This window comes from Semicossyphus pulcher, unplaced genomic scaffold (genome assembly GCF_022749685.1).
Source record: "Semicossyphus pulcher isolate SPU_LCO1_2020_fin unplaced genomic scaffold, fSemPul1.0.p SCAF_14, whole genome shotgun sequence".
Taxonomy (NCBI): Eukaryota; Metazoa; Chordata; class Actinopteri; order Labriformes; family Labridae; genus Semicossyphus; species Semicossyphus pulcher.
In genome coordinates, this window is record NW_027211648.1 from 30,009,795 (window position 1) to 30,032,388 (window position 22,594).

Below are 22,594 nucleotides of genomic sequence, written 5' to 3' on the forward strand. Positions count from 1 at the left end.
GGCCCTCAAGGTGTGGACTGTCTGCTGCGCTGTGATGCGCTGCTGCATGTGCTGCAGACAGTGCTGAGAGGATTTAAACCAGAGCCAGAGCGCCCTCTGCTGAACAAAGTATGTGATGACACAATTTCTAAATCATCATGAAAAGTTGAATATTGGCACAAATCAGAAAAAACATACCGATGTACTGTATATCTTTAATAAGCCCATATAGTTTTTATGGTATCGGCCAATCAATATATCAGTCAGGCTTTAGTTTCTAGCTGCAGTTGTTTTAGTCTGTTTGAAAGGACTTAATTAGCTCCTTGAAACCTGCTTAAGCTGATTTGTCCGATAAATAAGCAACTATTTGATAAGCTGATCTTTACAGTCAGTTTTTAAGCAGAAACATCAAACACCCTGGCTTTTCCTTGTCATGTCGTATAACTAGATATTTGTGATTTCAGATGGTCGGTTGAACAAAAAGGAAATTTGATTATGTCACTTTGGACACTCGGAAATCATAATAGGCATATATTTTCTGACTTATGATAGTAACGAAAAATAATGCTAGACAAACAGACAGACGGATATTATTGATATCAACTGGGAATTTATTGTGTAACATGGTAGGTTATTCAGGTATTATATATAAGAAGAGAAATATCAAACAAAAACACTCTTAATAACAACAGAACAGATTAACATACATCAGAAAGAATATGAGCAAACCCTCAGCATGCTTTCTAAATATAAAAATCTTTAAAATATCTAGAAAATACACACTTTAAATATACTATAATGCACTATTAAACAATAAAAGATAAATACACAATTACACCATGTGCAGAGTTATGGAGTATAGAAAATGTTCCTTATAGGCTCCTCTACAACCATTTTTTCGATCGTTAGCTGATAAAATTGTGATGTTTGTTTAATTGCATATCTGTTAGGATGATAAAACGTGTAGTAATAACTGAGAGCGTAATTCAGCACACATCTCCGCTGCAGCGTCAGGCACTGAAGGGGGAGGGGGGGGCCATCATCGTAGAGCAGGGGGGCTCGGCAGTTGTTGTGAATGAGGGCCAGCATGACGTCAGGAAGCCAATGTCAACAATGCAGCTCCTAGAGGAGAAAAGGCGTTTCATCCTAACACACACACACTCTCACACACACTCACTGGAGACCCGTCTACCACACACACACCGACTGATGCCTGCGGTGCATTAAACGCGTTTAAAGCTCTGGCTGTCGGAGGGCTGCGGACATAAAAACACAAAATGTGGATTCACTCTGATTTATCTCTGAGGAACTGAACGAAGACGAGCAGGAAAAACGGGTAAGTCTCTCCATGCGCTGCCAGGATGATAATAATAAGCGACCATCGGGCTTTTACTACGTTACGCTTCAATACACCAGACAACGGGAGCCCCTTGTCAGCCGTGGATTTGCCTCTACTAATCTGTCTGCTCGCGCTGGATCTCCTCACTTGTTTGTGTTGTAGTAATTCTGCTGTGGTGCGTTTACGGGAGTTGAGTATTGCCTTCCTATTGTGGTTTTGACACCGTGTTTGTGCTGTTCACGCTGGTTTGCTGGCATATCTGAGGTGTAAATGTGTTTCCCTCAAAAACGTGCTTCTCTTGGCGTAAATAGTACGTCGGGAGTGTAACGTACAGTCCGCAAGCAGCTTGTTTTGCTAACTTTTCCAAAAACACCGCGAAAAGACAGACCACGTCATTTGAATTCGAACTGATTGTAACCGATTTTAAGTCACCCATGGTAACGTTCTGACAGTTAGCGACTGGTGCTGTTCGTGATGTCATTGTGCGACCACACGCGCCCGTTAATTCCACAAGGAAGTTGTCGCTCTTTTTACGAGTCTGTTTGTCATTTATTACCTAACCGCGTCCCAACACTTGTGTAATGAATTCCTAAACACACAACGTTAATTTAAAGCAAGCGGGGGGCACATGTTTTGCACGAGAGAGCCACAACCGGGGCTCGGGCTGGGACAAAGGACCCAGCCTCCCACCCCCTTATTCCCGCCCTCTGCCGCTGAGCAGTGAACACCCACCTCGGAATAACAAGGCGAAATTCCTCTACGGGCTTTCACTGGATGTGTTTTATAATGGTTTGTCGCTGTATTTCTTTAAAATTATGCGAATTCGTGTCTTTAAATTAGCCGCACTTCACCTACATGACTAGCGACCTGAAAGCGGTAAAATATGAATTACTGAGGTCTTCCCTGCCGTATAAATTTAGACTTATTTTCATATTCAATTAAGCCCTCAACCCTAAGAAAAAACATAACATATTCCGAGATGAATTGTTTGAATTATTTTAGCCGTTGTGAACAGATTAGCTCTTTGTTATCCTTCCTGAAGCCACTCTCTCCGCTCTTCCATCTCCTGGTGGGAAAAACAGCAACATCAGAGAATCTGCAGCACTTGGTTGTAATAAAGGAGGGGGGTGGGGGTTAGGGTTTATGTACAGTTCAACTGAATGGGGCAGATGAGAGGTGACTGAGGCCAATTTTCACCAACACTTCTGTTTTTTATCTTCAGTAAACACTGCTGATGTATTTCCATGATTTTTGTGTAAATATGTCATTTTGTTCAGTGGTATTTGTTACATAAAGGGCTCATTCACTGAAAATACTGGAAAATTAAAGGGACACTCCAATGATTTCTCATCAAGGTTTGTTTATTTATATGCTGTACTGCCCACTGTGTGAAAACAGTTATATAATGTCTTCTTCTGTGGTGCTTTGTCAAGACTGAGAATGTAACCCTAATGACGGTTTGGGTTTATAAAATTTCCTTACAGGGAACAGGGAATTAAAAGATATTTGCCTGGTTGGGAGGCTTAGACAAAAGTAATATCACTGTACGCATGTGTGACTCTTCACGACAGAATAACAGATTATTGGCAAGCTACCTTCAGTGAATAATAAGCATATCCTCTCTAATGCCCTGGGAAACAGCTAGGCCTGTATCTTGAGGCAGCTTGTTAACTTAACATGATTACATATATTTGACCAATATTAATGATGTAGAAGAAAAGATTAGATTAATTTTATGTTATGTCTGGGTGAAAAACAAAACTTATTATAGATAGATCTAAGTGGTAGGGCTTTCCTATTACCTCTGGAAAATGCGTTTATTGTCTAAAGTCTGTTTATTTTATGATAAGACCATTGTACATTTAGCTTTTTATGTGGATAATTATGTAACGTTTCTCTTATCTGTCAGTGTTGTTCCTGATGGTGAAAAGTGTTCATCTAAAACTCATGTGTACGTCTGAAGTGGTGGCTTTCCAGGGTAGTTATACATCGTTGCATTATCGAAGGTGTATCAGCTGAAGCTCTGTCGACCAATAGAGACGTGATGTCAGAGAGCCTGGGTCTCTTTTGCACTGAAAGGTAAAACTCTCCTTTTACTCATCATAGCTGGAGTGTAATACTTTCACTTTCAAGCCCTTGACAAAATGTTTACAAAATGCTGTTTAAGCTTATCAGCACTAGATACTGTATGTTGTTCTGTTTTGCAGTAGGCTATACCACCATTATGAAAAGACCAGTGTGTAGGATTTCCGGGGATCTATTGGCAGAAATGGAATTTGTTATAAGTATATTTCTATTAGTGCACATTAGTCACCTGAAAAAAGGCAGTGAATTAAAAAAATTTTTTTACCTTAGAATGAGCTCTTAATGGACAGAGGGAGCAGGTCTGGTCCAAATAGGCCATAACATTACTCTGGAGAACAAACCAAACACTGGCTATCGAGAAGAGCTTTCATATTTATCACGAGTCATGGCTAACGGAGGTTCAAAGATTAAGTAGAAAGCCTATCAGATGGTTGAAATTTTCACCGCTCAATCCTAAACACTGGTCCTGTAAATTTGGTGTAGGCCTATATGGCAACTCACCAATATTGATGCGTTATTTTAACCAGCAACGAGTGGTTGCCCAAGGAAATACTCGCTAGTAGTGTAGTGGATGCAAAGCTATTAGCTTGCTCACCGAGTCCATTGGTTGGAGTTCTGGCCGGTTCCGAACATAGAATAAGTAGTTCTGGCGATATGCCAGGGTCATGAAACCAAAGAGTTTTACTCTACAAAAACAACACGCCAACACAAAATCAGCCTCCTGAATGACGCCTGTGGCGACTTGCACAAATGGTTATGCCCGCATATAGCGTTATGTTTTTCCCCTAGATCGGTGAGGCATTGGAAATAATCCAGGCCATTAGTTCCAGGTGTCTCGCAGGGACCTGGACTGACCGTTGCTCGGTGGCCGAGGGCCGGTGCAGCTTCAGCGCCGTTGCTGTTAGCAATGATAATGCAGTTGTTACCGTTAGCAGCAGTTGCTAACGGAGCAGAAATTCTCACCAAAGTGTGACTCAGTCTCTGTATCGTCAGTCTCGGTAGTAACTAACCAACTGTTAGCTCCTCCCTTTATACAAGCATAAAAATGTTCATGTCTGTACTTTTTACTGTAAATTTTGTGGACGGACGGTTACAGATGAAGGTCATGGGCTCATTAAAGATCTTCCTCTGGGGACCATGAATATCTCCACCATGTTTCATGGTAACTGAGGTAACCAGAGGCTAGTGGCTGAGATCTGTGGTACTGGACTCAAGTGTTGGATGGACAGATCCAAGAATGTTGTTGTCCAGAAAATGTGTTTCACTACAAGAATCTACTGAAGTCGAGAAAACAACAATTTGGCAGGGTGTCGTTATTCATTAGGTTTTAAAAAGTGAGACTATGACTTCAGACAGGAAGAAACAGTGGGAGTATGGAGATGATGTGTTGATGAAGTTGGTCTGAGCATTCAGTGCTCATACAGCCTGTGTATGGACTGTTCTTGCTGAATGGATGGCCAGTTGGTGGTTTGCATCCTGTGAGGAGTGTGAAGTGTTTTCTGTGGTGTGTGTGTGGAGGCGGTCAGTCCCAGAAATAACTCAATCGACTGCTCTCATCTAACATGAAGACGTAATCAGCTTGAACCCATTTATAATTCAAGTAACTAGTTTGTGAACTGAGACTGAATGGTTTTACCTTTTTAGAATGATAATGTTGTTTTCGTAGATCAGCACAATTACAACTTGGGAATAGTAGGATACAGACTTAGAAGATAATGTGGCATTTACAGGTAACTCACAGGTCTTTGTGTTTAATTGACAAAGTGGGAGGAGCCTCGATTAAATCTTTACAATCTGTACCGCTACAAAGTTTTTGTGGCTCTCCAAAACACAACAGACCCCCTGCTGTTTTATTGACATTGAGGATGAAGGCTGTAAGACTGAATCTGAATCAGCCCGTCTGAAAGTGTTCGTAACAACCTTCACAGCAAGTTAAAAAATGTCAGGTAACCCGGGCTGAGAAACAGAGGCTGTGTTTTAAAACCGGATGAAGATGAGTGAAGCTGACGTCTTCTCGTGTGTTCGCTGTGTATCTTCAGTCTGACCTTTGCTGCGAGTCCTCACCTTCTAATCTTCTCCTCTTTTCTGTCAAAAAACATCAAAATCTTTAAAAAGTGTTTTTCCTGAAAGTGATGTTTCTGCGTATCAACGAGGTCGAACACAAAGACTAGTACTCATTGTACCCACGCTCTATTTTCATCCTCACGCCGTCATGGGAGGACGTAGTCCCTGAGGGGGATGGGTGTGTGTGTGTGTGTGTGTGTGTGTGTGTGTGTGTGCACTCACATGTCTGTGCTATGTGTCAGCGTTTGCTGCCTATATGCCGCCTATATGTGCAGATTTGTGTGCATATAGGCGAAACACTTCCCTTCCTATGAAACCAAAAGTTTAAAGACAAAGACATTTTTAATTGTGCCATGAATTACACACTAAAGTTAATTATGGCACCATCTAGTTTTCCGTTCCACCACTCTGTAAACTACATTTCTTCCAGGACACAATATTCGTCCTCAATATGAAATTAGGCGTCACATTGGAAAATTCATCAGAAGCATTAAAGGAGGTGAAAATCACTACAAGTGTTTATGAGTTTAGAGCTGCAGCTATTTGAAAGAGTAACAGCGATTACGTGATGGTTGCTGATGTACGTCTTCACACTGCTGCTGCACAGCTGAAAAACGAAAGAATGAGAGTTTCACACGTTTTTACTGCGAGTCGGACATGAAAAATAAAGAAAAAAGATATTTTTATCGTTAACTCAAAACTGCCTGTGTCCTTGTCTGTGTTCTGTTCTAACTTTATATGAATGAAATCCATGTTGAAGCGAAATCAAACATTAAATACCATGTGAAGAGACTGGGCTGACACGCAGCCGTGTGAACACCTCAACGGTATGAGCGGCAGCAGTTAAGCAAGACAACCGTAACGGGCAGCTCAGGCGGGCAGTGTGAAAGCACTGTTAGACTCTGTGTCCACCAACGTAAAAACATGTAATTCACTGCAGCAGGAGCACCAAGGATTTACACTCTGATACAAATGACAAAACTCACGTTGGGCATTTTTTTTCTGGTCAAAGATTTTAAAAAGTTGATTGAATAATGTAAAAATAAAAGGAAAAAGGATGCTGGTTAAACGCTGCACAATTTTATTTGCACGGATATTCGGCAACAAGATGCAGCTCAAGTGTCTCAGCCACAGACTGCATAAAAAGATAAATGACATGACAGCTCCCTAAAAGCGGAGCCAAACCCTCTCTATCGCCCCCTGCTGACTGGCTGCAGTATAGCTCATAAAGCCCGCCTCCTCCATGTTAACAGATGGGACATGAGTCAAACTATAAAATCAAAATACACATCAAATACATTTTTCTCCAACATGGTTTCTGTCATTATAGTTAGTTCTTATCATGCTGATTTATGTCCAAGTGTTCATTTTTCTGACAAGTTTATTTTTAATGAGTTATTTGATGCTGTAAAAAGGAGGTGTGACCTCATGATTGACAGCTCTGTTGACGAATGGGGCTCCTGCAGCGTTCTGTTCCCGAGTAGCAGAGTAGAGGAAGAACGGCGAGAGGAGACGTAACTAACGCTAACACTACAGTCATTGAACTTTCCATAAGCGTGAATATCTGCTTCAGACCGACACAAGAAGCTGTTCTGATGTTAAATACGCCGACGTGCCGGATCTTTGACTTTTTTCGGTTAAATAATTGTGTGTTTTGGTTAGCGGAAGTGGTGTTTCGTCAGCACCGCGGCTCCAAAAGTCAATCTCTGCTGCACAGACTCCAATCCGCAAGATGGCAGCTCCTGTCTCGGGGGGATTTTGGCATCACTTATGTACAACAAGCGGAGGTGGAGACGCATCGTCCATCTTTATACAGTCACTGGTCTCAGCTGAAATAACACTTAACATCAAAAAGTTGCGGACACACGACTTTATCTCTGGGCTTCTGTAAGAGTTAGCGTATGGGGAGCGACTCTATAAGGTTTCTCTGAGTGTTTTACTTTTGTAACTTTTTTATTATGACTTGACCAAAAATGATGACCACAAACTGGGACTTACATGACTTGCAAAATTATGTTCTAAACCAAAATCACTGTCATTTCTGTAATTTATGGCACAAATTGAATCTTAACGCTAACTTTGTCTACCAGACATACTTTCATTAATGCGCTCCGATGGTTGTCCGACAGGAGGGGAGAGACTTCCCCTTTCAGGACCAGTCAGATGTGATTCAGGATGTTCCTAAGTGTGTCTCTCACGCACATACACACACGAGATACTCACACTAGAACAGGCAGATGAGGGAACACAGTGGAGTCATGATGAGAGTGACTCACAGGACAGATCTGATTTAGAGAAACGTCTGTCAGGAGGACTCGCGGTACATCCTGCTGTTCCACATTCAGCTCTCTGCTGACACGAGAAAACAGTGACAGGCTCGGATCAGTGGCTTCACTTACTTTTTCAGTGTATTTATACAGTCTGAACACTGAAATGTGGACAATTACATCATTAAGAGAAGTTAAAAGTGTTCAAATGGGCACCATAAAAATCAATGTTCAAACGTTAAGAAATAAAAGCTCATGAATGTAAAATGAGAAGGTTAATTGTATGTGGCTTTGAAAATTTAAATTCTTGATAAGAAATAATTGCAGAGTTAAGCTATCATTAACCAAAGTCTCCTTTTCCTGCAGATTTTCACAATAAAAGCCTGTTCTGAAGAAGAACATATGCTGGAATCGTTACCCACTCGTGGTGGTAGTTAAATAAAAAGTACTTGGGAGACTGATTCAGTGTGCAGACTCTATTGTTCACTTCTTTGTGCCTTCTCTGCCCAGCACCTGGTCTTTATCTCCTGGATGTCCGCGCTTTAGTAAACTTTTCACAATAAAAGCCTCCCAGGAAAAGAAGGAGTAATGCTAAGTGGGCTTCTGGGAGACTTTAAATGCTTTTTACAGTTTTACAGCAATGAAACATAAATGATCAGAATAAACAATTACTGAATCAAATAGTCCTTCTAAAAAAAAAAAGGAAATGAACCAAGTGATTAATGCTTCAGAAATGCACCTTTTATACATCAAAACATGTAAACATGAAGGAAACGTGTCTGCAATAATCGACAAACCATGGACCAGTGTGTAATGTAGAGACACTGCCATACCTCACATGACCACTAGGGAGCAGATGGAGTAACCCTGACAAGATGAATGAAGTGATGTAAGTGAGGCGGTTGTGAGCTCCTCTCTGGATCCATTGAGGTTGTTATATCACTTAAGTGTAAACACACTGTCAAACATGAGTCCAGATAATGTTGTATGAACATTATCCTACAAATACCAGGATGCTGTAAGAGAGCTGCTTCTTCTTCTTGTCCTCTCCGTCTGTGTGAGCCTGTCTCTGTAAAAGTGATACATAATTCACTCTCAGAGCTCCGTCGTGTGTGTGTGTGTGTGTGTGTGTGTGTGTGTGTGTGTGTGTGTGTGTGTGTGTGTGTGTGTGTGCCGGTGAGCGGAACTGATCAAGGGCAGCCTGTATGTGTGTAGGTGAGTGCAGTCTGTCCCAGGAGATGCAGGCCAGCTCGAGGGCAGACAGAGGACTCAGAGAATGTCTTACAGACCCTTTTCTCTCTCTTCTTTCTTTCTTTCTTTTATTCCTCCTCCTCTCTCTCTCTGTCCCTCTCTGTCTCTCTGTCTCTCTCTCTCGCTCACACGTCATCTATTTTTATCACCTTTACCTCAGCAGTCCATCAGTCTGGAGGATGGCTGTGAGGTTTGTGTGAAGAGTGGTCTCTGTCTCGTCCTCCGTCACTTGGCTGTAGTTGTGTTCGTCTGATTCACTGATTAGGCTGTGATATAAACAATGTTCAGCTGCCACCTCTGTCCAGAGTGAAAGGGGTTTTTTTTGGACAGCGTGAGACGGGATCTCGTGTTGCACACAAATAATTGGCACATTCCGGCCTCAGTTAGATCTCTCTTCAACCAACCAACGGGCAACAGATTCCAGAACGTTCCTGCAGGTTGAGATTGACTTGGCCTACATGCTGCAAAGAATACACAGCTGCTTTTTTTGTACTATTGCACATTCAATATTTCATGCATCCATCTGTTCACACCTTGCAACAATGAAAAGTGTCACCAGCAGCAAATTTGTCACGGCAGAGAAGCGTCTTCTAATCCCGGCGAGAGACGTCGGTGGTGACATTAAAGCGCTTCATCGAGCGCCAAGCTGCTGCCGTGTGTTTGTGTGTCGGAGCAGATTCGAGCTGCCATTGTTTGGACTTCAGAGAGACACAGGGAGAATTCCTGATGAGGAGACAATCTGTCCACAGGATCATGTTTGTTTCCTCACAGCGCCGAGGATCTGATATGTTGAATTTAACAGTAAAACCAGATTTAAACGTGTTATTCTTCAAACCAAATGAGCAACAACAGAACTCGGACATGTTCCTTCACCGCTGCCCCGGGCGCTGTTGGCATTCCTGGTTTATCTGGTGCTCAACCTTGCCACAGATCTGGCAACCCATCTGGCATGGCCGGCGGTGATTGGTGCAGGCACGGGGGCAGATGGTGAGATGATGGTCAGCTGTTTTGGGCACTGCTTAAATCCACCATATTCTGTGTGTGTAGGGGCTTCAGAGCTAAAGCTAAATAATCTGTTGTTTATCTTACAGAGGGGCTCGGAGGGAGAGAGTGAAATAAAAAGAGGTCTGCACACAAACAGAAACATGCTCTCTGATTGTTGGCAGTTTAAGGTGTGAGATTTTCACGTAAACCGAATATAACAAATGTTTGTGGGTTTCTGATTTCGGTCAGACAATAAGAAATATGAAATATGTGCTCTGGTTAAATTTAATGACATTTTTCTTTATATTTCTGAAATTCTACAGGCTAAATAAAGTATTTAAAACATATCTATAGATAAATCAATAATGGAAGTGCAGGTTGCAAAAACCATCAGGAATCTTTTGTAATCAAACAAGTGAGCAATAAAAAAGTATAAAGTCCTGTGGTCAGATAAAGCTTAATAAACACAGTGCAGGACTCCTGACACCGAGCTGCAGCCCCGAGCGCCGCAGGAAGTCTTTCCTGCCTGCGACTGTTCAGCTGCTCCTGAAGACAGTCCCAGCAGGATTTCACAGCTTTCTCTGTTATTGTTGCGGCCTACAATGACTGATTTCACAGCAGATTTGGGAAATAGTTGCAATAGTTTTTTTTATTGTAACACATGACACATCCGCTGTCAGTGCCTGGGAAAAACACTCCAATAAAGCCATGTATCGGCTGAGCGAGCTGTTTGTCTCCTGACATCACTTCCGGTAAATTTCCGCGTCAAGCTGCCAAATAAAAGGTGAAAAAACTGAATGAAACAAAACTGCACGTCTATTTCAATGCTAAAACAATATACACATTATCTATCACATTATGCTGTTCTACTTGTTAATTCGGGTGCTACGCTTGAATAAAACCACGGATGCAGGAATTTGCGTGAATCAGCGGAATCGTAACGTCCGAGAGGGACTGTGCTTTAGAATATCTGAAGGATTCAAGGCGGTATTTACTCGGCAGTGTACAGGACGCACCAGGACATCCTGCAGGGGTCTTTGTCTGAAACGTTTGGTGCAGAAGACCCAGACAAAAACTATCCAGTGAAAAAGAGTTAAAACAATGTTTTATATATTTTCTGACACTTATTCAGGTTGCTCTGATGACTTATCGGTCCACTGTGTTTTTAGCTTGAAAACCTCATTAATACATTTTAGGCATTGATGAAAAACTTCTGTTCAGTTTGTCCTACTTTTAGCTTTAACACATTAAACATCGTGCTCAAATCTTTCACCTTGTAATAACTGTATCATATTCTAGAAAAGTTTACCATGTATCACTGAGTGTAATTTGCTTCATTCTCTTTCCAATCAAATATCTGAAGACTGGAAGGTTTTGTTCTTGCAGCTGCATTTATATCACTGCTTACCCGTTACACTGGGAGAGAAAAATACTACCGACAACACTGGAGAAAAGTCAGAACATTAGTGAAGATCCAGGATTTCAAATCACTCAGCAGCTGAAAAACGTGACATCATCCTTTGTTACCAGCAGTTAGCTGCAGCAGCTCTGCAGACGGGTCGTCCTCCCAGCAGAGCAGCAGGAAGGAAGCTGCTCGGAGTAAATGAGGTTTTCTCCTGGAATGCATTCAGCCCTTTCTTAACACTGTCACCCATTCACCAAGTGAACCCACTGAACCTGGGGAGACACGGGGGAGGAGGGGAGGGGGTATTCTAAACATCCCAGCATTACATCACCTCCATCTCTGCTGCTCTGTAGATTAAGTGCACAGCTGAATCAATGAGCTGTACGGAAATGTTTTCCTCAGGCCAGGAGCGAAGTTTTGAATCGATTCAAGCTCCTGATTCAAAATGAGAGTTGGGAATTGAATCGGTCTTGTTGTGGCTTTGTTAGTATAGTGTCAGCGTGTCAGGTTATAAACTCAGTGTTCAGTCACTTTCAAACCGGAGAGAGGGTAAAAGCAGGGAAGTGCCGGGGACACAAAAGTGCGACTCATTTCTGCACGCTGCACCGAAACTGTCAGATCTATAGGCTGAATGCTAGCAAGATTAGCTTCACTACTCATGAACAAGATGCAGATACAACCTCCTCAGCTACCATCCATTGTGCTATATGAGTTTTTGGTAGCACTGTTGCATCACAGCCTGAAGGTTCCTGGTTCAATCCTGTGTGGAGTCTGCATGTTCTCCCCGTGCATGCGTGGGTTCCCTCCGGGTACTCCGGCGTCCTCCCACAGACCAAAGACATGCTCATTAGGTTCTTCAGTGACCCCAAATTTGTAGGTCTCATCATCCCTTTCCCACCAAATTTAGTGTGTTGTCGCGGATTTTTCAGACCCGGGAAGACCCACTTATAAATGCAGATTGTGTCCTTTCCCATTGTCAGTGAAGTATCCTCCAAATTTGGAAGGATGACCGAGCGCTGCTCGGGCGGAGACGGGCAGAATTAGCGTGGGTTTTGTGTTCCCGTCCTTGCCGGGGTCTGAATGCCGACTGTAGCCTTGCCCGCTAAGCAAAAAAGGCGGGTGTTGTTTTTTTTAACCAGTGGGAAAAGTGCTTATGTGTCAGCCCTGTGATTGACAGGTAACCAGTCCAACCGCCTCTCGTCCAATGACAGCTGGGATAGGCTCCAGCCCCCCATGACCCTGAACAGGATAGCGGTATGGATAATGGATGGATGGTTTTATGGTTTGAACTTTTATGGCGGCTGTGGCTCAGTGGAGTCAGTTGTCTGTAAATCAGAAGGTTGGTGGTCCGATCCCCGACTGCTACAGTCACATGTCGAAGTGTTAGGGCAAGGGCAAGACACTGAACCCCAAGTTGCTCCTGAATTTGCCATTGTGTATGAATGCATAGATCTGATTGGAGATGGGCACTTAGGCCTTTGCCATCGGTGTGTGAGTGTGTGTGTGAATGGGTGAATGTGAAAGGTAGTGTTAAAGCGCTTTGAGTGGTCAGAAGACTAGAAAAGCGCCATATAAGTACAGTCCATTTCCATTTAACTGACTCCACAGAAACTCTGCCTCCTCTAAGTTAGCCTAGCGAGCCTCTTTTTCTTTTCTTTGTCACATTGAACGGGCTTATGTGAAATGAACCAAACTTCTTCTTGCTGACTGTTATGATTGGAAGTAGCCCTGGTCTGAGATCAGAACTACATCTGCAAAAACCAGCCTGTTATACGCAGCAGCGGTCGGGTATACAGCAATAACAGACTGTGAAAGCTGTAATCGACCAATCAGAGGGGACTGGCTTCTGATGGCTGTTCTCAAAGTCACTAAACCTACATGGCGAGTAGCCTCCCACCTCCTTCACAATGTGTTAGTGTAAAATTGCAGGTATTTGATCAGTCGCAGTGTTTTGTCCGTCCAGCGTGTGTCTGTTGAAGCAGTTTGTGGGCTGATGTAACTCTGCCAATGAAGCTGCAAAGGCCGTTAAACGTTGTGTAGGTTCCACCTGTCGAGACGGATTAACACGCTCTCACATTTCTGTCATGTCGGCGGCTCAGGGAAGACATGGCTCTGCTTTGATGTGATGCAATTAGAGTGTGTGTGCTGTGAAGGATTACAGGAGAGGAGGTGATAAACAAGAACTCTGTCATGCTTTGCAACCATGTGGCTAGCTTTAAGATAGCGTTCATACCCGGCAAAACAGTGCGGCGCTGCTGTGTGTGTGCTGTTACAGGATGGAAGTGAGGAGAGGAAATATACAGGGAAGTCCAGTTTGATGTTTAATAAGACACCAAGGCAACACATGGCTGTTAATAGTCCTTTGGAAAAGTGACTGTGGACTGACAGATTGTTTTTTTTGCGAATGTGACGCATTATTACTAAACACGTGGTATATGTTTCAAACTAAAGCAAGTGAAAAATACCACGTGGAAGGTTTTGGTTAAGAAAAGCAACTTAAACTTTAATCAACAGGATTATCGACAACATCACACGATTATATGCGACATAGTGTTTTGTGTTTGTTTCGTGGCTGCTTTTCATTCAGCAGAGGTCATTATTTCTGTTCTTCAACATGTTTCCTAACTTTGTTAATAAGCAGCAGCAGAAGTGTTAATTGCACCGAGCACCGTGTTGTGTCATCGTTCCTGTTTTGTGATCGCTGTTGAGGGTCTTTGAGGCTTCTGCTAATTAGCTTCATCATGTCCAATTAACAGTCCCCAAACTGCACACAGAGGGAGATACACGAGGGCTGGATACTGACAACAATTAGCAGCATCCTCTCTCACTTTGAACAGTTGATGCTCTTTTGATCTACATGTGGGAGGAAATAGACGAGAGGTCAGATATGATGATGACTTCTGTCCATCCTGTTTCTGCGTCTTTTAACCAGGACCACAGTCATACACTAACTTTAAACCAGTGCTGCTGTCAACATGAGTACATTTTATTTTGCCTTGAAGCAGGGCAGATACGCCGATCAGCCATAACATTATGACCACCTGCCTAATATTGTGTAGGTCCCCTTTGCCCGCCAAAACAGCCCTGACCCGTGGAGGCATGGACTCCACCAGACCTGTGAAGGTGTGCTGAGGTATCTGGCACCAAGACGTGAGCAGCAGATCCTTTAAGTCCTGTAAGCTGCGAGGTGGGGCCTCCATGGATCGGACGTGTTTGTCCAGCACATCCCACAGACGCTCCATTGGATTGAGATCTGGAGAATTTGGAGGCCGAGTCAACACCTTGACCTCGTCGTGTTCCTCAAACCATTCCTGAACCATGTCTGCAGTGTGGCAGGGCGCATCATCCTGCTGAGAGAGGCCACTGCCATTAGGGAATACTGTTTCCATGAAGGGGTGGACTTGGTCTGCAACAATGATCACCCGGCCATCCACATGATGTAAACGAAAACGTGATTCATCAGACCAGGCCGCCTTCTTCCATCGCTCCGTGGTCCAGTTCTGATGCTCACGTGCCCATTGTAGGCACTTTCAGCAGTGGACAGGGGTCAGCATGGGCACACAGCCTCATACACAACAAACTGTGATGCTCTGTGTGTTCTGACACCTTTCTGTCAGAACCAGCATCAACTCTTTCAGCAGTTTGAGCTACAGCAGCTCTTCTGTTGGATTTGCCCACGTGCATCAATGAGCCTTGGCTGCCCATGACCCTGTCGCTGGTTCACCTGTTTTCCTTCCTTGGACCACTTCTGGTCGGTACTGACCGCTGCAGACGGGAACACCCCACAAGAGCTGCAGGTTTGGAGATGCTCTGACCCAGTCGTCTTTGGTCCTTGTCAGAGTCGCTCACATACTCACACTTGCCCATTTTTTTCCTGCTTCCAAAACGTCAACTTCGAGGACAAAGTGTTCACTATGTCATTTTTTTAAAACCCTTTTCCAAATATACCACCTCATGACCCCCAGATTTTCCCTCTCAAATGAAACGTTCTAGACTCGCCTCTTCTTCTTTGCCATCTCTGTGAGAGATTTTTCCCATCTTTGACGGGCGCACACCGTTAGATTGTGTAATTGTCTTCATCTCCTTGGGAAGTTGCCATTGAATATTTTAAGCTCCATTTTTATGCAACAGTTATGACTGAGGTTTTGGTTTGTAGCAGAACATATCAGCAAAGTCACCACAGAGAGAGAGAGTGCCTGTTTTGTTTTCATCGTATCTCTTCCCTCCTGTTTGACTTGGCTTCCTTCCCAGATCTCAGAGTTTGAAGCGTTCCCGTCCTGTGAATGACTCACACAGAGAAACCTTCACTTTCCCTGAAACCCGACAGGCCTGATCCAATTCACGATTCCTCCAGCAGCCCGAGGCAGAGTGATGTCAGCCCGGCCTCCCAGCTGAAAGGAGGGCACGGGGGTGTAAAGAAACACAGCTGACCACGGAGAAGGAGCTCCCTGGGGACAGGACGTCCTCCTCTGATACACCTGTAACTGTCAGACAGGTGTAATCAAACCCAGAGTTTTATGGACATTGACGTCATAACAATGTTCAGAGTGGCAACAGGCAGAGATGTGAGGAGAGGGATAATATCACCACATCCAGAGCAGTTGTGAGTTTATGGGTGGGATCAACATGTGAGTCACTGAAGCTGATTCTGCTTTGGCGTTTAACCCTTTGAAAACAGACCTCCTGCAGGAGGATGCAGAAAGCCCAGTCTTCAGTCATCTGTCATGGCCGGCTCAAAACCAGTGACAATTAACGGGAGGAAACGAGGACTTGCTTCAAAAGAAGATCACATTATTTTAATCAAAACACAAATGATGAATTAACCTACATGATGACGTGTGGAAATCAGTAAATCAGTGGGGCTAGTGTGGAGCGAAAAATTGAGGGGGTGGCATATGGGGGAGTCTCTCTATCCCCTGTCGAAGGCGAAGTGAGGGGTGCTTTTCTAAGATTGGGAACACTGGGCCCAGCCGACCGAGCAACGAAAAGATGTAGTCAAACTTCAAATTACACCTTTATTTCAAACGTTTTTTATTCAGTGTAACAGCTCACATTGTGAGCACGTCACTGTCACTCATTTCTTTTTATAACGATAACAGAAATCCAGCTAGTTAATTCATGTAACCTGGGCCTAATACTAACATTATAGTATTAACGCAGAAGTAGTGGGGTAGGTCAGTGCGTCGTTGCTATGGAGACGGTCAGCTGTGTCCGTGTGCGTTCCGTTGCTTTATGTGAATGGCCCAGTTTTAGAACGATCAGAAGTCGAGGGATTCTTTTGGCAGTTGCATCGAGTCTCGTTGCGAATCATTGATCTGAACTGTCCTTAAGACGTGGGGAAAACGCACGAGCGGAAGGGGCTGCAAACTGGCCTCAGAAGATTGTTGTTTTCATCATCTTGTTCAAAATGATCTAAAATATAATCTATAATAGCTCCAGTATAAATGATGACTTCCATATTCTTGAGGTTTTACTGATTTTATGAGCATTTAAAGATGAATATGAAATGACGTCACAATAAGCAAAAATACCAGTTTTCTACTGCGGATGAAACATTTAAAACGCCTTTGTGCTTTAAAAATAACCTGAATACCTGAATATGTGCTGGAGCCTATCGTAGCACTTTCAGAGTCACCAATGAACCTAACGAGCATGTCTTTGGACTGTGGGAGGAAGCCGGAGTATACACAGACTCCACACAGAAAGGCCCACTACGTCTGAACCGGGATTCGAACCAGGAACCTTCTTCTTCTTCTTCTTCAGCAGCTCTAACCACTGCACCATTTTGGTGAATTGTTTTCTCGATTAGTTTTTTAGAAATATGTTGCAATCATATTTTTTGATGCAAACACAAGTCAGATTTTTGTATTATTTATTTATGACACCATTTCAAACCTTCCATTAATTATTTTGTTTCATTGAATTACGTAACCCTTCATCTTAGGCTGCAGAGCTTTAGTGATATGGAGAACTGTGGAGAATAATAATTATGTATGCATCGGCAGGCTCGTTTCTTCTCGTTCAAAGGGTTGATCCCGACAGAAAAAGCTGCTGCTGCTTTTCCTCCAATGCAAAACAATTATAAAAATCTAAAGTCGTCCCTGTAGTCCATAAACGTGAAGTTAATCATTTTCACTTTTCCTCTGCGGAAACTTTGTGGGCGTCTGGCGGCCCACATGAGTACTTTCATTTTCCCGCCCACGCCGTGTTGCCGTGTGAAGGAGATGAAATAATCCTCCGCTCAGCATCCCAGCCTTTATGACTCATTCAGCAGCCCGCAGCTTTGCACCCTCTCAGAATGTTTTCATTTATTTCTCACCTTTAATGTGACACATTTGGCCTCAGCACAGATATGAATATATAACTGATATTGTGCCTTTACTCTCTGCTGTGTTTCTGTGCTGAAGCATGCTGTCTTTATGAAAGGAAGTAGAGGGAGCAGTTTACGACATGCACTGTTGACTGACTCGTTCCTTTTTCTCTAACAGCTCACCTCTGTTCCTCCAAAGAGTAACTGCCCTGTAAATCTACCCTCACTGATATCATCACATAAAAATGGAGCTCAACAAACATCATGATTCATTAAATAAATAAAATAAGAAGCACTGTTTTCCTCAGTGATGACGATGAAACAGATCTGTGAATCGACTCAGAGATGCAGAAGATAAAGATTGAGATTTGTCCTCAGCCTGACCTCGCTCTGTGTTTGAGCAGAATCCAACCATGCACCTGAAACCAAAACGCAGCCAGACCAACAAGTCTGGAAACTCAGACAACATATCTTCTCATAAAACCCACAGGAGAGATTCTTAAATGAGTTTCGGTTACATAAAGAAAACCACGGCTAACTTAGATCAGTAGCTAAAGGAAGCATCATCTCTTGCTCTTAGCTGTTACACTGAGCGCCCCCTACAGGCCAGGAGTACTTCTGTTCCGCATGTTTTTTCACTGCCTCGTTTCTGTATTTGCAGCGTGTTTGATGCATTTTGTTGCAGCTTTTTCACAGCACTTTTTTTTTTTGCAGCGTGTTTCTGTCGCTGCATACGTTTTGGACTTTTGCATCGCTTCTGAATTTGCAGCCTGTTTCTTCCAATGGAAGCCGTGTGGGCCGTTGCAGCGTCATTGCCCTTGTCGGCCTCTGTAGTTACATCACGTTCATTGGTTACGTTCCTGACTGAAGCTTACACATGTACAGGACAAGATCAGCAAAGAGAGGAGACGTACTGAACCATACCAAGATCGATTCAAAATAAAAGATCCTCACTGGAGCTTTAAAGAAGTCACCTTTGACTTTTGGTCTTGTGCTTGATCTTGGACAAAGTCTGGTATTTGCTTGGACTTTATCGCTCTTTGTCCTACCTTACATTACTTCTGCCTTTTGTCCTGCAGTGACGACTTCAACCACTAGAGGTCACTGCCTCCCTGGTAGCCTAAATACTGACCCTTAAAAAGGTTTACATCTTTTCGGTGAAGCTTCGAGAAGGAAGATTCACCGTTGTCAGTCATAGTAGTTGTTAACCTGACTGTAATGATTGTGGCATTGGTGAGTTACTTGCTGCTGTGATAACTAGGAGTGTTGTTAAATCTCGTGTCCGTGTATTTTACTTGCTTACTTTTATTTTACTCAGAGTTCTGTGATATCCTACATGCCTGCTAACACTTAGAAGTTAATCAGATGGCTGTCCTTGTTTGTATTTTATCATCTCTGCCTGAAACAAGTGCTGCCACCAACAGAGCCCCTGTGATTGGGTAATTTTTGTGTCTCTTTTTTCCCACTGTGCTGTTTTCACAATGAGGGCCTCGTAAATCTGCCAAATCTCAGCTCTCTCTGCGAACCAGCCAAAAGCAAAGACGCCAAAAAGTGAAGATTAGCAAGGTGCACGGATTCTCTAATAAGTTCAGCAAGCGGATCCTGATCTTTTAAGAGTTAACCAGCAGGTGCTGGCACTGACACGGAAACAAAGGCGATGAACCAGAAAAAAGAAGATGGAGTCGGTACGAGGCGTCGCAGTCAGTTGCAGAACAAATGTTCAGTGATGCAGTTCATGAAGAATTCAAAGAGTTCAGCCAGAAAGTGTTCACACCTCTGAGTCTGCAGCCTGCAGCTCTGCTCTCCTCGCAAACCCACTCAGACACACTTTCTGCAGTCTGCTGACCTTTGACCCTTTGTTTAGTTTAGTTTGTACTGCTGCAGTTTGTCACAGTGCTTTGTTACATAAAGAAGAGGATACACAACAAAACTCAGCTGTGTTCCTTTTTACGGTTTTGTTCCAGTGTCCTCAGAGGAAACAATAAGTACATTAGCATCAAACAGTCGGTGTATTAAAGCGTCACAGCTCAGTCAGACGACCTGTTCTGTCAGTCAGACTCTCCAAACTGTTGCACTTTGTTAGTGTTTTCCATGACTGAGTGTTGAGAGTAATTTCTCTCTTGAAAACAACAAGGTCACCTCACCATCTTTTTTAGTGTCCTCATGCTGACCTCAACTTTTCATTAGCCCCACAAACTCCTGACATTTTTACACAATTTCAGGACATTCAGAAATTGAAACTGTCATCTGAGTGTGTGCAGTAGAGATCGGCTGCTGGAGCCGCAATATCGACGTCCCGCCCCTTCCTCTCCCCGACACACCTTTACCTTGTGTCCTTGGCGTGTTGGAGCCTCAGGTGTCCTTGTCGTGTTGGAGCCCTCAGGTGTCCTTGGCGTGTTGGAGCCCTCAGGTGTCCTTGTCGTGTTGGAGCCCTCAGGTGTCCTTGGCGTGTTGGAGCCCTCAGGTGTCCTTGGCGTGTTGGAGCCCTCAGGTGGGCTCAGTCTGCAGCAGAACAGCTTCTTGTGTCGGTCTGAAGCAGATATTCACACTGATGGAAAGTTCAATGACTGTAGTGTTAGCGTTAGTTACGTCTCCTCTCGCCGTTCCTCCTCTACTCTGCTACTCGGGAACAGAACGCTGCAGGAGCCCCATTTGTCAACAGAGCTGTCAATCATGAGGCCACACCCCCTTTTTACAGCATCAAATAACTAATTAAAAGTAAACTTGTCAGAAAAATGAACACTTGGACATAAATCAGCATGATAAGAACTAACTATAATGACAGAAACCATGTTTGAGAAAAATGTATTTGACGTGTATTTTGATTTTATAGTTTGACTCATGTCCCATCTGTTAACATGGAGGAGGCGGGCTTTATGAGCTATACTGCAGCCAGTCAGCAGGGGGTGATAGAGAGCGTTTGGCTTCACTTTAGGGAGCCATCATGTCGGCCATCTTTTTATACAGTCTGTGGCTGAGACGCTTTAGCTGCATCTTGTTGCTATGTTGCCAAAGAGCCATGCAAATAAAATTGTGCCGCATTTCACCAAAAGTTTAACTTTTTTCTTTCATTATTACATTTTTTTAAATCAACCTTTTAAATTCTTTGACCAGAAAAAAAATGCTCCCGTTACAAAGAGTTAAACATTCTTTTGCTCGTCACACTGCATCACGGCTCGCTGAACTGCTACAGCTTGTACCGTCGTGTTCACACAGGCGCGTCAGCAGAGATGATTTGGCTTCACTTTTAGAGAGCTGTCATGTCGTCCATCTTTATATACCTGCCGATCTGTACTGCACAGACTTCAATTACGTACAATGACAGGTGGTAGCGTCATCTTTTTCAGTCTATGGTTCATAGTTATTATATGTCGGTGTACTTTCAGTCTTTTAGTAACATGTTTTGTAAAGTGAATGCATTTGTTTGTTCAGCCCAAATATCCTGTCAGTGACACTAACGTATGTGACGTATGACAACACAGTTTGTCAGAAGAATCCTGTCCTTGACTGTGCTCCTGAGCTTTGCAGAATCTGTCACTGTTCTGGTCTGCAGTGTTCGCTTGCTTTCCCTGAACACTGAAGTAGTGAGAGTGCTCCTCTCAGGGTTACAAACAGTCTCCTGATGGAGGCAGATTAAACAGTGAGTGCTCTGCATTAGACAGTCAGTGGCACTCTGGTGTGTGTGTGTGCATGTGTGTGTGTGTGTGTGTGTGTGCGCGTGTGTGTCTGTGTGTAGGATAAAAGGTGAGGGTATTGATGAGGAGTGAGAAGCCTGGGTCAGCTATTCAGCGTCTGTAGGCTGTAACTTAATCCTCTGTTCAACACACACACATGCAGATGTGTGTGTGTCCCCTCCCTGCTCATACCATCACATATGTCTTTCCTTCATAAATGTCCGAGTAATATAGTCCATTTACTACCCATAATCCCTCACTCCTACAGCAGGCCACTTGCCCTTCACACTCGTCTGCAGTAGTCCTCTGACATGTGAGCGCTCTGGCAGGTCGGCTGGCCGCGAGCTGGGGGGATGAAGAGGTTTCATTTGCACTAAATCCAATTCCACTTGACAAAGGCAGGATGAGTTATTCAGGGTCGGAGGAGGCCGAGGGGTGAGCAAACACTGTTGGCAATGACCTCAGAGGTCGTTTATCAGGATCTCAATGACCACGGTGCGAGTGAGAGCTGCTCCCCCAACAAAGGCTCATTGTTGGACGGAGACGCTGATGTCATGGCGGTATATTTCCGGAGCTCGGGAACTCCCGAGGGAGGACACCGGTAATGTAGCCGACGCTGAGAGCTATCTTTAGCTGTGAATGTGTTCAGGTGATTTCCTGCTCAGATAAAGTTTCATCTCTTTATGTTTGATCAGGTCAGGAGAGAACGGATGAGCATCTTTCACAACACGATTTACTTTCATTTCATAATGTTTGATAAAATAGTGAGAAGTTCTCTGCTTGCTAGGCGACGTCATAGGTTTGCAGGCTGTCTGTTTAACCCTGTAAGACCGAGTGTTGCAAAATTACATCACGTTTAGCCGCCATTCATAAAATAAAAATAAAATGTATGTTAGTTTTTAGGTTTGTCCATCAGACCATGAAATTACACAACCAACCAAGTTACAAACTTTCTTCAAGCTCTTTCAGACACTCTTGAAAAAGAGATTTTTCCTGGTTAAATAAATAAATACATAAATGTTCTGGAAAATATTATTTTTAAAGGCAAAACCAGTGTTGGGTAACGTTACTTTTAAAAGTAACTCGTCATGTTCCTGCGTTACCTCCTGAGTAAAGTAATGCATTAGATTACTTTTGCGTTTACCTTTTTTTTTTTAAACTAACCCCCCTCTGTGACTCGTTGTTATATCATCAGGACGGCGTGCAGCCTGCTGTACGTCTACTTTTGAATGTATC

General features: G+C 43.4%; 1 protein-coding gene across 1 annotated transcript in view; it reads left to right on the forward strand.

Moving 5' to 3' along the window:
• Positions 1-1,251: 1,251 nt before the first annotated feature.
• Positions 1,252-22,594, forward strand: part of bach2a (BTB and CNC homology 1, basic leucine zipper transcription factor 2a) — a 44,317-nt gene continuing 22,974 nt past the window's right edge. The window contains exon 1 of the mRNA XM_069662274.1: positions 1,252-1,315. The gene's annotated coding sequence lies outside the window, so the exon portion shown is untranslated. The remainder of the gene's footprint in view (positions 1,316-22,594) is intronic.